This window comes from Hemiscyllium ocellatum, chromosome 18 (genome assembly GCF_020745735.1).
Source record: "Hemiscyllium ocellatum isolate sHemOce1 chromosome 18, sHemOce1.pat.X.cur, whole genome shotgun sequence".
NCBI lineage: Eukaryota > Metazoa > Chordata > Chondrichthyes > Orectolobiformes > Hemiscylliidae > Hemiscyllium > Hemiscyllium ocellatum.
In genome coordinates, this window is record NC_083418.1 from 15,632,916 (window position 1) to 15,642,133 (window position 9,218).

General features: G+C 45.2%; 1 protein-coding gene across 1 annotated transcript in view; it reads right to left on the reverse strand.

Moving 5' to 3' along the window:
• Nucleotides 1–8,928, reverse strand: part of LOC132824534 (low choriolytic enzyme-like) — a 169,354-nt gene extending 160,426 nt beyond the window's left edge. The window contains exon 1 of the mRNA XM_060839167.1: nt 8,741–8,928. The gene's annotated coding sequence lies outside the window, so the exon portion shown is untranslated. The remainder of the gene's footprint in view (nt 1–8,740) is intronic.
• Between the last annotated feature and the right edge of the window lie 290 nt (nt 8,929–9,218).

Sequence of the window (9,218 nt, forward strand, 5' to 3'; positions counted from 1 at the left end):
ACATACAGGATCTGGGCTTCCTCCACCGCCACTCCCTCACCATCCGACACCTGGAGGAAGAAAGCATCATCTTCCGCCTCGGAACACTTCAACCCCACAGTATCAATGTGGACTTCACCAGTTTCCTCATTTCCCCTCCCCCTACCTTATCCCAGTCCCAACCTTCCAGCTCAGCACCATCCTCATGACCTGTCATACCTGCCAATCTTCCTTCCCACCTATCTGCTTCACCCTCCTCTCCGGTCTATCACCTTCATCCCCACCTCCATCTACCTATTGCACTCTTACTACCTTTTCCCCAGCCCATCTCCCATTTATCTCTCCACGCCGGAGGCTCCCTGCCTCATTCCTGAAGAAGGGCTTTTGCCCAAAATATTGATTTTCCTGCTCCTCGGATGCTGCCTGACCTGCTGTGCTTTTCCAGCACCACGCTAATCTTGACTCTGATCTCTAGCATCTGCTGTCCTCATTTTTGCCTAGTTGATTTTAACCTTACTGCGAATCCTCTTGCAAGGTTGTCTTGCTTGAAGAAGTTCTCCTCCTTTCTCTATAAAGACCTTAGTGAGTCTCTCTCTCACACACTGCAACCCCCAGGTCATCTCCTCTGCCCTGAAGCTCTTTAACCATGTCCTGAAACAGACTCGCTATCACAGCCACATCTGCTTCCTCAGTGCTTGCCTCCGCAACCCAATGATCCCACATGGACTCCACACGACATTCAAGCCAGCACAATTTGGATCCAAACAGAACAACCAGTACAGACTACAAATTTAAAACCACAAGCACTGGTTCTCCTTCAGGATTCTCCGCTCCACACTCGCAGCCATGCGCCGCCACCTAACCTCTCTACAGTCAGCTATGCCTCAAGTGAGGGCCACACTCTCTCAGAACTGCAAAGGATCCCTTCTGTGCTGTATCCAAAGAAGAATTAATACTCTCAACAAACAGTATTTCCATACCATCTCAAACATCAAAAACTGTAAATACAACAAACTTTTATATAACCACCTCCAGAACCAGCACTCCTCAAACATTCCAGGAGTGTTCCCCGGCCTCCGGAACAACTTAACCGCCATTAGCCATGAGGCCGGTACAGCCACCATCCCCACAGTGATCGATGACATCACTTCCATCTCAATGTAGGCACTTCCGCAGCCACTTCCACCCCTAACGATTTCACATGCACCACACATGAGATCACTTCTGCCCCTCATGTCACCGCAGACATCACACGTTCCACAACTTCCACCAGCCCTACTGGTATCATCACCAACACTTTCGCCCTCACCAACACTACTCGCCTGCATACTGCCGACCCCCCCCCCCCGCCACCAACGGATTCCACTGTCACCATCACCTTCCCCACCCCCAAGAACCCGAAGGAGAACATCAACCCTGGCTAATGGCTCCACCCCCATTCCCCCTACCACCACTCCCAATCCAGTTACAGGCACCGCCCTCACTCCCAGCTCCACACCACTCCTAGCTCCCAGCCCCGCCGAGTTTTCACCATCCCCTCCAGACCTCCCCCTCACTGGGGACAAATGATTAGTTTTCAGCAAAGGCCTTACCTTCATCCCCCTCCGGCCACACATCAAGAAATTCAATACGTTTCATGACATTGAACACTTCTTCCACCTATTCCAAGCTTACTTTTTCAATCAGGACTCCCGTCCACTTTCCAAGGACTCTTTTACCCGCATCCAACATACTTCATCCATCTGGATACCCTATACTGGCCTATTACCCGCCCTCAATCTCTTCATTTCCAACTGCTGCCGAGACATTAACCGCCTCAACCTGTTGACCCTCCCCACACCCCCCGGCACTCCAACCTCTCACCCTCACAATGCGCAGCCCTCCACTCCCCCTGCTCCAATCTCAACCTCATCATCAAACCAGTGGAAAAAGGGGCTGCAGTGGTAGTTTGGCATGCTGACCTCTACACCACTGAAGCCAGGCGCCAACTCTAAGACATCCTCCTACAGCCCCCTCGACCATGACCTCACCTCCCATCACCAAACCATCATCTTCCAGACCATAAACAACCTCATCACCTCAGGAGATCTCCCACCCACAGCTTCCAACCTCATCGTTCGGAATCTCCACACCATCCAATTCTACCTCCTTCCAAGATCCACAAGCCTGACCACCCCTGCTGAACCACTGTCCTGTCCTATTCCCCCCCTCGTTCTAACTCCCCACATGCGTTCTGGACATCACCCATGCCCTCCATCTCCTCCAAGACTTCAGTTTCCCCAGTCCCCAATGCCTCATCTTCACCATGGACATCCAATCCCACTACACCTCCATCCGCGATGACCAGGGCCTCCAAGCCCTCCATTTCTTCCTCTTCCCAACATCCCCAACAGTACCTTTCCACTGAGACTTTCATTCGTTTGGCTTAACTGGTCCTCACCCTTAACAATTTCTCCTTTGAATCCTCCCACTTCTTCCACATGAAAGAGGTAGCCATGGATCTCAGCTATGCCTGTCTCTTTGGCTACATAGAACAGTCCATCTTCCGTAGGTACACGGCACCACTCCCCACCTCTTCCTCCACTACATTGATGACTGCATCAGTGCCACCTCATGTTCCCGTGAGGAGACTGAGCAGTTCATCAACTTCACCAACACATTCAACCCAACCTTAGATTCACCTGGACCATCTCTGACACCTCCCTCCCCTTCCTTGGCCTCTCCATCTCCATGAATGAAAACCAACTCAACATTGACTTTTTTTTTCACAAACCCACCAACTCCCACAGCTACCTGGATTACACCTCTTCCCACCTACCTCCTGCAAAAATGGTATCCCATATTCCTAACTCCTCTGCCTCCACCGTATTTCCTCCCCAGGAGGATGAGTTCCACCACAGAACACACTAGATGGCCTCTTTCTTTCAAGACCTTTCCCTTTGCCTGAAGATGCCCTCCAACGCATCTCATCCACGTCCGGCACATTCGCCCTCAGACCCCTCCAACCGCAACAAGGACTGAAACAACAACCAACATTACCCCCCCCATCCTCACCTTTCACCCCACCAACCTCCGCATGAACCACATCATCCTCTGTCATTTCTGCCACCTACAAACAGACCCACCCCTATCCACTTTCTGCCAAGACCATTCCCTCCGTGACTACCTGGTCAGCTCCACACCCCCAACAACCCACCCTCCCTTCCTAGCACATTCCCTTACCACCACCCGAATTGCAAAGCCTGCGCCCATACCTCCCCCCTTACCTCCATCCAAGGCCCCAAAGGAGCCTTCCACATCCATCAAAATTTGCACATCCACAAATGTCATTTATTGTATCCGTTGCTTCCGATGTGGGTTCCTTTACATTGGGGAGCGCTTCAGGGAACATCTCCGGGACACCTGCGCCAATCAACCCCACTGCCCCGTGGCCGAACATTTGAAGTCCCACTCTACTGAGGACATGCACCTTCATCACCAACCTATTACCTTCATCCCCACCTCCATCAACCTATTGCACTCTTAGTTACCCTCTCCCCAGCTCCTCTCCCATTTATCTCTTCACCCCGGAGGCTCCCTGCCTCATTACTGATCAAGGGCTTTTGCCTGAAACATTGATTTTCCTGCTCCTCAAATGCTGCCTGACCTGTTGTGCTTCTCCAGCACCACTCTAAACTTGACTCTGATCTCCAGCATCTGCAGTCCTCATGTTCACTGTATTCAAATTGCAGTCTGCCCAATTTTTCACCCTAGAATTGTACATTTTTCATACCTTTTACAGCATGTTAAAGGTATTTTTTATTAGTCTTCAACTACAAGTATGATACATAATGAAAAACTTGGTTGAAAAATTATACACAACAGTGGTAATTGGGACTTGGAAAGCCAGATTTTGCAGAAGTACGTGGTAACTATGCTGACTAACACAACAGCATATGTTAGGTGGGAATCTGTCAAATCGTGAAGATTACTCTGAAGAAGAGGATAAAGCAGTGGGAAATGAGTTTAAAAATTACTTCAGGAGTCACTAACAAACAGTGGAATACAGTCCTTTGGAAAGGTGAAAGGTAAACACAGTATTTCACTACACTTGTGAATCTGGCAAAGAATCGCTTGTGCATTCCAAGATCGCTTTTGACTAGAGAACGTAAATGCTGGTTGTCCTGTTAATTGTCTACACACAAAGTGACACTGCAGCATGTAAAAATACTGATTCTTCTGATTTAAAAAAAATTAAAGTGAATTGCAGCTTAATTCACATGTAAATTTTCCTTTTTGATAAGCTGTGTTTTTGGATAGCTCTGGGATATTATGTAAAGGTTAGGAAAAATACCACGAAAATATTTTTTGAAAAGATATTAGTAATATTTGAGGTTATTGCATAAGGCATAGTTGCTCTTGTAGATTTACCCATTTCTCTTTTTCATATTGGGTGATACAATTTAAACTATAAAGCTGAAGGAAATGGGTCTGTGTTTTATGTTTAGTATATTTGTTAACTTCTGAACAATTAATCAAAATAATTTTACTCATTTTAATAGGTACTGTTGAAATTATATTTGCATTCCAACAGGAATCTGGATGTAAAGTGTTCAGTTCTGGTCGCCTCATTATCGGAAAGATGTGGGAGCTTTGGAGAGGGTGCAGAGGAGATTTACCAGGATGCTGCCTGGACTAGAGGGCATTTCTGATGAAGAAAGGTTGAGAGAATTAGGGTTTTTCTCATTGAAGCGAAGAAGGATGAGAGGTGACTTGATAGAGGTGTAGAAGATGTTAAGAGGCATAAATAGAATGGATAGCCAGAGACTTTTTCCCATGGCGGTTTAAGGTAATTGGAGGTTAGGGGAGATGTCAGAGGTAGGTTCTTTACTCAGAGTGGTAGTAGAGTCAGATATTGTACATTAGGGACATTTAAGTGACTTAGATCGGCACATGGATGTTAGTACAATGAAGCAATTGCAGATTAGTCTGATCTTATGAGTAGGATAAAAGTCCGGCACAATATAGAGGGCCAAAGGGCCTGTACTGTGCTGTATAGTTAGTTCTTTGCTTTACATAAACCTTTTACAAGAGCATCTCAGCTAGCTTCAACAGTTGATTTTCATGATGTGAAAACTGCCTCAGGTCTGCATCCATACTGCTTTTTAAATGCCATGATTATGAATCTCTGAACTATGCAGTCAATTTCTCCGTGCAGAGACAGGTGTTTTAATGGTCTAACTTGCACTCTAATCTGAAGAAATTGCCTGATATGTCCCATGCCTCTTCTACAACCAATCTTATTTGTAAAAATCAGAATTCTCCTCACATGAGGTCAACAAGAAAGGAGGGAGTAGGAAAATCAAGTATATACTGTTCAACGATTGTTGTTATCCTACAGTGTCCAAAACCAGCAGCTGAAAGGCTATCCAATTAATGATTAATGTTGTGCTGGCAGTCTCTAAAGGAGCCAATCGGTGGAGGTAATGGGTGGGATCAGCACAAAAAGAGCTAACTCTGCGTTCAATAATGCATATGAAAACTCTAACACAAAATGCGAACAGAAGGTATTGGAGGTTGGAGGTCAGAAAAAAAGTTTAAAAGGCAAATTTCCATTTTGAAATAGAAATTTCTGAAATTTTTAATCTCTCATTGACATTTGCACTCAAAGCAGGCCACGCATAGCATGGTAATGGATAACAATTACTTCCACAGCAAAACGAATGAAGCATGAAGCTGCTTTGAAGTTACAGTCAGCAAATTCAATGCTAGTGAAAATCTGGTTTAAGAATTAAGAGAAGAAATCTGCCCCAAATATGATGCAAAAGACCATTAAAACATGGAATAACCATTGGCATACCTGCAGAAACGTGTTTAAGACCTGAACTAGGAAGAGCAGAAATAAACATTCAGATCATCGAGTTTGCTGTGCCATTCAATCAGATCACGGTTGGTCTGATAACCATAAACTCCACTTTTTCACCTTATTCCCGTAACTTTTGATTCCCCTTAGTGGTTAAAAAGTCTTTCAATCTTTCACTGGAGAGTAGGAGGCTGAGAGACCTTATAAAAGTTTATAAAATAGCAAGGAGTGTAGAAGGAGTTAAAGGAAGTTGTCTTTTCTCTAGTATGGAGGATTTCAAGACTAGGTGGCACATTTTTAAGGTGCGAGGAGAGAGATCTTAAAAAGACACAAGAAGCAATTTTGTTTTTAAACATAGAGGATGGGTTGCATGTAGAATAAACTTCCTGCTGAAGTAATGGATGTGGGTACAATTACAATGTTTAAAAGACATTTGGATAAACACATGAATAGAAAAGGTTTGGAGGGATATGGGCCAGGAGCAACAGGTGGTAATAGTTTAGTTGGGCTATGTTCAGCATGGACTGGTTGGACTGAAGGGTCTGTTTCTGTGCTGTATGACTCTCTGACAATGACGCAACCTTGAAAATACTTATTGACCCAGCCGCTGCAGCCCTCTCTGGTAACAAATTCCACAGATTCACTACCCTCAGAGAAGAAATCCCTTCTCACCTCTGTTTTAAAATGTGCAACCCCTTATTCTGAAATCCAGTCCTACACTCTTTCCCCCAAGTGAAACAATCTTTCTTATCTACCCTGCTAAGTCCCTTTTGAATCTTGTATGCTTCAGAGATTTGGGGAGTATTTATTGGGGGGGTAAGGAACCTACGTGAAAGAAAGGAAAAATTAATCCAAAACGATCCGTAATGCTTTGTCAAGGAAGATTGTCTTACAGATTTGACTGAGTTTTTCCAGGAGGTGACTAGATATGAGAGTGAGGAATTGCAGTGGATGAAGTCTACTTCAGGGACTTTGGTAAGGCTTTTCACAAGGTGTCTTGCATAGAAAACTGGTCAAGAAAGTAAGATGTTGTGATCCAAGGCAACACAGATTTAGCACCTACTCAGTGTATGTTAATGATGTCGATATGAATATTGCAAGTTTGATCAGTAAGTTTTCAGGTGACATGAAAATTGGTGGTACGATAAGTAGTGAGGATTAAACCCTTGGACTGTGGGCTAATATTAACAGGCTGGTCTAATGGTGATGACAAGTAGAATTTCTACACGTTGGTAGGATGAACAAGGCAAGGGAATATGTGTTGACTGATAGGACCCCAGGAAGTCAAAGGAACCTTGGTGTGCATGTTTATTGATACTTGAAGTTAACAGGACCATGGACAAGGTGGTTAAGAAAGTACACAGGATTAATGCCTTTAATTAGTCAAAACACTGAATACAAGGGCAATGAGGTTATGGTGGGGCTGTACAGGATATTGGATAGGCCAAAACTGGAGTGGTATGCACAGTTCTGATGTAGACAAGTGGAAGGCTGGAAGAACACAGCAAGCCAGGCAGTATCAGGAGGTGGAGAAGTCAATGGTTTGGGTGTAAGGTAGCATGCAGAGAATATTCACCAGGATGTTGGCTGGGCCTGACCGATTCAATTTTGAAGAGAAACTAGATAGGCTGGGATTGTTTTCATCAGAAGGCTGAGAGAAACCTGAATTAGATGTACAAAACTATTAGGGCACAGAGAGGGGAAAAAAATAACTTTTCCCCTCAGAAGAATGATCAATACCGAGGAGCCAGAGAGATAAGGTAAATGGCAAGAGGTTTAGGGGGGTTTCGAGGAAAGCTTTTCTCACCGTCGTGATGGTAGGCATTTGGAACTCACTGCCGTGAAAGATAATGGCGGCTGGAAACATAACATTTAAGTATTTACATTCCAAACCACACAGACTACATGGAGAAAGTGAAGACTGCAGATGCTGGAGATCAAAGTTGAAAAATTCCTGAAGAAGGGCTTATGCCCGAAACATCAATTCTCCTGCTCCTTGGATGCTGCCTGACCTGCTGCGCTTTTCTAGCAACACATTTTTCAACTCATAAAGACTACATGCCGAGTTCTGGAAATTGGAACTACAGTAGGTAGGCACCGAAATAGTTGGCAAAGGGCTTCTTTCAGTGCTGTAAAACTATGATTAACTTATGAACAGATTTTGGGCAAACGGCTGTACATCCAACATGATTCCACTGAAAGGCAGAATGATGTTTCAGTCCGTTATGCTGTTCCAATTAATCAGCATTGGTGCAGACTCTGGGATTTTGATTTGTAGATGCTGGCATGTTAGTATGTCTTTCAATTGTTAGTAAAGTCTAGAAGACAAAACAGCAGAGATATTACAGAGACAGCAACACAAATCGCAGCTGTAGGTTAACGGTGGGACAAAATAAAGCATTACATTAAGCAGCTTGGAGTGCCGCTCAATTTATGCTGTTGTGAGATATAGGGGGGATCTCCAGACAGAGTCTTAGGACCACTTGGAGCTGGGGCTGCGGAGTAATTCGGTTACATTTTGGTGATAGCTCTCCTGTCTGAATATTCATCTTTAGGGGTCGAAAAAGAGAGTCCGGAGGAGACAGCAGATTTTTAGCCGAGGGCGGCCCAAATTGCTATTTCTAAACAAGAAATTGAGACAGTGAGATAAGTTTTTTAAAAAAAAATAACTCCTGTTTTGTTTTCGCAGAGGCTACTCAATAGTGGAAAAGAGAAGGACGGATGGAGGAGAAGCTGAGACACTTTAACCGAAGATGTGACCCCTTCGGGTGTTTCTGTTGACACGAGAAAAAGCTACAAAACAATCCAAAACCAAGACTTTAAAACCACACAGCGCTAACAAAAACAAACTGGAGTTGCCGCTGGCCGTACAGAGCTGAGAAAAGTCCCCATCCCACCCGAGGTTTCTCTCTCACTCACTGGGACTGGACTCCCTTTCCTCGTCCTCTTCCACCTCCTCCTTTTCTCAGACACGCGCTTCCCGCTGTTTCCCGCCGTCTCGCTCACGGCCGTTTACCGCTTTTTGTTTCAAAAAGAAACCGCCACCGGCGCGTGGGCCCAGCAGCTGCCAACCTCCATCGGGCCGGAACTGGCGGCCGGCGCCAGCAGCTCCCTCCTGCCCGGGGAAGGAAGGGGCAGAAAAATGACTTCGGCTCGGGTGGTTGGTGGAATCAGTGCATCTTCATCGCTTCCAGGGTAATTGCGGGACGAGTAACAAATGGCCAAGGAAGCGACCTCTATATCCCGGCCAATGGGTATTAAATGAACCGCAAGGCCACAAATAAGGTATGAATTTTAAATCATTTACACAATAACTAGGCTGTGCATGAACAATATATGGTCTCCACACTACTATGTTGAGCCAAGTTACATTTGGTCATGGGGCTTCAACAAGCAG